Below are 8139 nucleotides of genomic sequence, written 5' to 3' on the forward strand. Positions count from 1 at the left end.
TATTTTAAAATAATAAGAGCTATCTATGACAAACCCACAGCCAATATCATACTGAATGGGCAAAAACTGGAAGCATTCCCTTTGAAAACTGGCACAAGACAGGGATGCCCTCTCTCACCGCTCCTATTCAACATAGTGTTGGAAGTTCTGGCCAGGGCAATCAGGCAGGAGAAGGAAATAAAGGGTATTCAATTAGGAAAAGAGGAAGTCAAATTGTCCCTGTTTGCAGACGACATGATTGTTTATCTAGAAAACCCCATCGTCTCAGCCCAAAATCTCCTTAAGCTGATAAGCAACTTCAGCAAAGTCTCAGGATACAAAATCAATGTACAAAAATCACAAGCATTCCTATACACCAACAACAGACAAACAGAGAGCCAAATCATGAGTGAACTCCCATTCACAATTGCTTCAAAGAGAATAAAATACCTAGGAATCCAACTTACAAGGGATGTGAAGCACCTCTTCAAGGAGAACTACAAACCACTGCTCAAGGAAATAAAAGAGGATACAAACAAATGGAAGAACATTCCTTGCTCATGGGTAGGAAGAATCAATATCGTGAAAATGGCCATACTGCCCAAGGTAATTTACAGATTCAATGCCATCCCCATCAAGCTACCAATGACTTTCTTCACAGAATTGGAAAAAACTACTTCAAAGTTCATATGGAACCAAAAGAGAGCCCGCATCGCCAAGTCAATCCTAAGCCAAAAGAACAAAGCTGGAGGCATCACACTACCTGACTTCAAACTATACTACAAGGCTACAGTAACCAAAACAGCATGATACTGGTACCAAAACAGAAATATAGATCAATGGAACAGAACAGAGCCCTCAGAAATAACGCCGCTTACCTACAACTATCTGATCTTTGACAAACCTGAGAAAAACAAGCAATGGGGAAAGGATTCCCTATTTAATAAATGGTGCTGGGAAAACTGGCTAGCCATATGTAGAAAGCTGAAACTGGATCCCTTCCTTACACCTTATACAAAAATCAATTCAAGATGGATTAAAGATTTAAACGTTAGACCTAAAACCATAAAAACCCTAGAAGAAAACCTAGGCATTACCATTCAGGACATAGGCGTGGGCAAGGACTTCATGTCCAAAACACCAAAAGTAATGGCAACAAAAGCCAAAATTGACAAATGGGATCTAATTAAACTAAAGAGCTTCTGCACAGCAAAAGAAACTACCATCAGAGTGAATAGGCAACCTACAACATGGGAGAAAATTTTCGCAACCTACTCATCTGACAAAGGGCTAATATCCAGAATCTACAGTGAACTCAAACAAATTTACAAGAAAAAAACAAACAACCCCATCAAAAAGTGGGCGAAGGACATGAACAGGCACTTCTCAAAAGAAGACATTTATGCAGCCAAAAAACACATGAAAAAATGCTCATCATCACTGGCCATCAGAGAAATGCAAATCAAAACCACTATGAGATATCATCTCACACCAGTTAGAATGGCAATCATTCAAAAGTCAGGAAACAACAGGTGCTGGAGAGGATGTGGAGAAATAGGAACACTTTTACACTGTTGGTGGGACTGTAAACTAGTTCAACCATTGTGGAAGTCAGTGTGGCGATTCCTCAGGGATCTAGAACTAGAAATACCATTTGACCCAGCCATCCCATTACTGGGTATATACCCAAATGACTATAAATCATGCTGCTATAAAGACACATGCACACGTATGTTTATTGCGGCATTATTCACAATAGCAAAGACTTGGAACCAACCCAAATGTCCAACAATGATAGACTGGATTAAGAAAATGTGGCACATATACACCATGGAATACTATGCAGCCATAAAAAATGATGAGTTCATATCCTTTGTAGGGACATGGATGAAATTGGAAACCATTATTCTCAGTAAACTATCGCAAGAACAAAAAACCAAACACCGCATATTCTCACTCATAGGTGGGAATTGAACAATGAGATCACATGGACACAGGAAGGGGAATATCATACTCTGGGGACTGTGGTGGGGAGGGGGGAGGGGGAGGGATAGCATTGGGAGATATACCTAATGCTAGATGACGAGTTAGTGGGTGCAGCGCACCAGCATGGCACATGTATACATATGTAACTAACCTGCACAATGTGCACATGTACCCTAAAACTTAAAGTATAATAAAAAAAAAAAAAAAAAAAACAAGAGACAAAGAAGATCACTGTATAATGATAAAGGGGCCAATTCAGCAAGAAGATATAACATTTTAAATATAAATGCACCCAACACTTAGACACCCAGATATATAGAGCAAATATCTTTAGAGCTAAAGAGGGAAATACAGTCCAATACAATAATAGCTGGAGAATTCAGTGCCCCATATTCAGCATTAGACAGACTATCCAGACAGAAAAATCAGCAAAGAAACATTGGACTTAATCTGCATCATAGACCAAATGCACCTAATAGATATTTGCAGGACTTTTCATCCAATGGCTGCAGAATATACATTCTTCCTCAGCACATGGATCATTCTCAAGAATAGACCATAAGTTAGGTCATAAAACAAGGCTCTAAAAATTCAAAAAAATTGAAATTATATCATGTATCTTCTCTGACCAAATGGAATAACAAGAGGAATTTGGGGAACTATACAATCATGTAGAAATTAAACAATGTGTTGTTGAATGAGCAGTGGGTCAATGAAGAAATTAAGAAAAAACTTAAAAAATGTATTCAAACAAATGATAATGGAAGCACAAGATACCCAAACCTTTGGGATACAGCAAAAGCATTACTAAGAGGAAAGTTTATCAGTATAAGCACCTACATCAAAACAGAAGAAAAACTTCAAATATACAACCTAATGTTGCATCTTAAATAACTAGAAAATCAAGAGCAAACCGAATCTAAAATTAGGAGAAGAAAAGAATTAATAAAGACAGAGCAGAAATAAATGACATTGAAATGAAGAAAACAATACAAAAGGTCAATAAAAGGAAAAGCTGGTTTCTTGAAAATATTAATAAAATCAACAAACCTTTACTCAGACTAAGAAAAAATGGGAGAAGACCCAATAAATAAAATCAAAGATAAAAAGGAAACATTACAACTGATACCACAAAAACTCAAAGGATCATTATTGGCTACTATAAGCAATTATATGCCAATAAATTGGAAAATCTAGAGGACATGAATACATTCCTAGACACATACAACCTACCAAGATTGAACCATAAGGAAATCCAAAACCTGAATAGACCAATAACAGGTAACAAGATAGAAGCCATAATAAAGTCTTCCAGCAAAGAATGCCATCAGTGACCTGATGGTGTCCCCGTGAATTCTACCAAACATTTAAAGAAGAACTAATACCAATTCTACTCAAACTATTCCAAAAAATCGAGGAAAAGGGAATACTTTCAAACTCATTCTACAAGGCCAGTATTACCCCGATACCAAAATCACACAAAGACATATCAAAAAAAGAAAACTACAAGCCAATATCTGTGATGAACATTCATGCAAAAGTTCTCAACAAAATACTATCAAACCAAATTTAACAATACATTAAAAAGATCATTCATCATAACCAAGGGAGATTTATCCTAGGGATCCAAAAATGGCTCAACATATGCAAATCAATCAGTGTGGCATATCCTATCAATAGAATGAAGGACAAAAACCATATGATCATTTCAATTGATGCTAAAAAATCATTTAATAAAATTCAAAATCCCTTCATGACCAAAAAAGCCCTCAAAAAAACCATATATAGAAGGAAAATATCTCAACACACTAAAAGCCATATAAGACAGACCCACACTAGTATCATACTGAATGGGAAAAAACTGAAAGCTTTTATTCTAAGATTTGGAAAGTGACAAGGATACCCACTGTCCCCAATATTATTCAGTATAGTACTGGAAGTCCTAGCTAGAGCAATCAGACGGGAGAAAGAAATAAAGGGCATCCAAATTGGAAAGGAAGAAGTCAAATTATCCTTGTTTGCAGATGATATAATCTTATATTTAGAAAAACCTAAAGACTCTATCAAAAAACGATTAGAGTCAACAAACAAATTTAGAAAAGTTGCAGTATACAAAATCAACATAAAAAAACCAGTAGCATTTCTACATGCCAACAGCAAACAATCTGAAAAAGAAATAAAGTAATCCCATTTACAATAGCTACAAATAAAATTAAATACCAAGAAATTAATTTAACCAAAGAAGTAAAAGATCTTCAATGAAAACTATAAACTATTGATGAAAGACATTGAAGAGGACACAAAAAAATGGAAAGATATTCCATGTTCGTGGATTGGAAGAATCAAGATTGTTAAAATGCCCGTACTACTAAAAGTAATCAAAGCATTGGTAGGGATTCAATACAGTCCCTATCAAAATACCAGCGATCTGCACAGAAATAGAAAAAATAATCCTAAAATTTATATGGAACCATAAAAGACTCAGAATAGCCAAAGCAATCCTGAGCAAAAAGAACAAAACTGAAGGAATCACATTACCTGACTTCAAATTACACTGCAGAGCTATGGTAACCAAAACAGATGGCACTGACATAAAAACAGACACATAGACCAATGGAACACAAGAGAACCCAGAAATAAATCCATAAATCTGGAGTAAACTCCTATGTGACAAAGGTGCCAAGAACATACATTGGAGAAAAGACAGTCTCTTCAATAAATGGTGCTGGAGAAACTGGATATCCATATGAAGAAGAATGAAACTAGACCCCTTTCTCTTGCCATATACAAAATTCAAATCAAAATGGATTAAAGATTTAAATCTAAGTCCACAAACTATGAAACTATTAAAATAAAAATATTGGGGAAACTCTTCAGGACACTGGACTGAGCAAAGATCTCTTGAGTAATACTCCACAAGGACAGGCAATAAAAGCAAAAGTGGATAAATGGGATCACATCGAGTTAAAAAGTTTCCACACAGCAAAGAAAACAATCAACAAAGTGAAGAGGCAACCCACAGAATGGGAGAATGTATTTGCAAACTATCCATCTGACAAGAGATTAATAACCAGAATATAGAAGAAGCTCAAACAACTCAATAGGAAAAAAAACTAATAATCTGATTTAAAAATCGGCAAAAGATCTGAATAGATATTTCTCAAAAGAAGACATACAAATGGAAAACAGACATATAAAAAAGGTGCTCAACATCATCGATCATCAGAGAAGTAGAAATCAAACTACAATGAGATATCATCTAACCTCAGTTAAAAATGGATTTTATCCAAAAGACAGGCAATAACAAATGCTGGTTAGGATGTGAAGAAAAGAGAACCCTTGAACACTGCTGATGGGAATGTAAATTAGTACAGTCACTATGGAGAACAATATGGAGATTCCTCAAAAAAACTAAAAATAGAACTACCATATGATGCAGCAACACCACGGCTAGGTAAATGCCCAAAATAGAGGAAATCAGTATATCAGACATATCTACACTCCCATGTTTGTTGCAGCACTATCCACAATTGCCAAAATTTGGAAGCAACCTAAGTGTCCATCAATGCACAAATGGATAAAGAAAATGTAGTACATATACACAATGGAATGCTAAGATCCTGTCATTTGTAGCAACATGGATGGAAGTGGAGTACATTATGTTAAGTGAAATAAGTCAGGCACAGAAAGACAAATTTTGCATTTTCTCACTTATTCTTGGGAGCTAAAAATTAAAGCAACTTAACTCATGGAGATTGAGAGTAGTATGATAGTTCCCAAAGGCTAAGAAGGGTGGTGGTGGATGGGTGGGGGAGTAGAGATGGTTATGGGTACAAAAATATAGTTAGATAGAATGAATAAGATCTATCACAACAGGGTGACTACAGTGAACAATCATTTACTGTAAATTTTAAAATAATAAAAACAATATAATTGGATTGTTTGTAACACACACAAAAAATAAATGTTTCGGGTGATGGATACCCCATTAACCCTGATGTAATAATTATACATTGTACACCTGAATCAAAATTGCATGTACCTCATAAATATATACATCTGATATATACCCACATAAAAATTTTTCAAAAAGTATTTGTGTTTAAAATGTTGACTTAATCAGATAGATGTTTCTTAGAAACCAAGATCGCCATCAAACCGGTTTTTCACATTGCGGTTATTGTATGGTTGTGTATTGTAGCCACATTAAACAATGATGAGGTCAAATGGAAACATACAGCCTTTCAACACTGGCTCCAAGAGATAGCATCTAGAAGAAACAGACTGATTCTGCAGAGTTCTGAAGGGAGCAGGTGACTTAGCAATTCTGTCTTCAGTTTCTCTGTGGTGAGTTGAGCACAAAAAGAGAGCAAAGCCTGAGGTTATGCTTCCTTTAGTCTGTATCTCTCAACAAAACAAAAAGAACAAACTGAAGAGACTGCAAACACAGTACATGCTCACTCCAAGATTGAGTAAGCAGTTTTAAACTATGGCAGCCCACTCAGAGGGCCCAATTTATTCCAAAAAGCTTTGGGAATGAAATGGGTTATTTACCCTTGTTGTTAAACAAACCAGCAGCCTCTTAGTCATAAAAGCATTCCCTCCAGGTAATAACTATCTTTTTCTTTAATATTGTTACGGGATCTTTGGGGTGTTGCTTTTCTGGCCAGAAACATGTGGCCGGTGGTGCCTTTGCCCAAGTTTTGCTCAGGCCTACTGGGCTCGTTCTGCCCGCTCGGCCTGGCAGGCTGCACTCAGTTCATGCTACTGGCCTGAATCCCAAGCCTCCAAGGTAGACTGGAGTCAGGCATGGAGCTGCAAGGAGCATGGGGTCTGGCTACTGTGCAGTCAGGCATGCCAGTTGCTGCCACAGGGCGGGCAGCTCCAGGTGCCAGCATTGGTGCCAGCTTTCTGCAAGGCTGCAGCTGGACCCGGTGCATTGCAAACAGCTTCCCCAGCTGGCACCAGGGAATGTGGTGGTGCCCAGAAGCTTGGAGATGCCAAGCCCCACAGGGACCCAAAGAGGGAGTCACAGCCCTAGCTGAGGGAGCTCCCAGGTCTGGGATCCCCAAAGGGCTACAGCTCTTCTCTCCTTCTCTTTGCTCACAACATGGCAAGCAAGGGGCATGTTTCAGCCCCGTTTGTGTTATAGCAGCTCTTTAAGCCTCACCATTTGGCAGGTCCGAAGTTCTTGTTCTGCTACCAGGAAGAATGAGGCATGCAGACACCTGAAGGTTGAGCAAGACAAAGAGGAGCTTTATTGAGTAATAAAACAGTTCAGAGAAGACCGCAGTGGGCAGCTCCTCTTCGTTACCAGGGTGCCCTGACGAGTGTTCAGCTCCTAGCAGAGAGGGCAGCTCCTCTTCGTTACCAGGGTGCCCTGACGAGTGTTCAGCTCCTAGCAGAGAGGGCAGCTCCTCTTCGTTACCAGGGTGCCCTGACGAGTGTTCAGCTCCTAGCAGAGAGGGCAGCTCCTCTCAGCAGGCAGGTCGTCCTGACAGGTTTTCAGTTCTCAGCAGAGAGGGTACCTCTCTGCAGCTGGTTGTCCCATTGTCTCCAGCTCTCCGCAGAGAGGAGGCCCTAGAGTGGGTGGCTCCTTTCTGCAGGTAGCTTGTCCCATCGTCTGCAGCTCTCAGCAGAGAGGGTAGTTTCTCTCTGCAGCTAGTCGTCCTGTCATCTCTCAGTCCTCTGCTGTGCTCTGGCTAAACCCGGGACTTTTATTGCCTTAAAGGGGAGGAAGTGCGCACCAATTGGTTTATGGGTGGCCATGAGTGGGCCTAGAAAAGGTACCACAGGTCCCCACTCTGGTCCGCAGGACTGGAAGCCCAGCCCCCAGCCTTCAGGCCCTCCCTGGCCTGAAGGTGGGACCTCACAGGGACCCACCGCCTTCTGCCCAGGAGCCTGTATGCCTCCTGCCACCGTCCATGGCACCCAGGCTGCTCGCTCCAAGGGGCACCTGCAGGCCAGCGCCGAGCCACCCTCAGGCCCCCACTCAGTCCCCCCACCCCACTTACACTTGTGGGTGGCCAAGGTCTGGAGGAGGCCAAAGTGGCAGAGCCCCAGCATGAACACGCTAGGCCAGGCTATGATAGTACTTGGGCTCGGCCTCAACCCAGCTCTGAGATCAAAGCTGGTGCTGGGAGCCGGGGAGAGGCCAGGCAGCCAGAGCAGGCA

General features: G+C 40.1%; 1 protein-coding gene across 1 annotated transcript in view; it reads right to left on the reverse strand.

Annotated features, from left to right (window-relative positions):
- Window positions 1-7178, reverse strand: part of FABP12 (fatty acid binding protein 12) — a 51192-nt gene extending 44014 nt beyond the window's left edge. Inside the window, exons 1-2 of the mRNA XM_054656844.1 lie at window positions 7136-7178; window positions 6204-6307 (exon numbers count right to left, since the gene is read on the reverse strand). The gene's annotated coding sequence lies outside the window, so the exon portion shown is untranslated. The remainder of the gene's footprint in view (window positions 1-6203; window positions 6308-7135) is intronic.
- Window positions 7179-8139: the final 961 nt, after the last annotated feature.

Source organism: Pan troglodytes, chromosome 7 (assembly GCF_028858775.2).
Source record: "Pan troglodytes isolate AG18354 chromosome 7, NHGRI_mPanTro3-v2.0_pri, whole genome shotgun sequence".
In the NCBI taxonomy this organism is placed as follows: Eukaryota; Metazoa; Chordata; class Mammalia; order Primates; family Hominidae; genus Pan; species Pan troglodytes.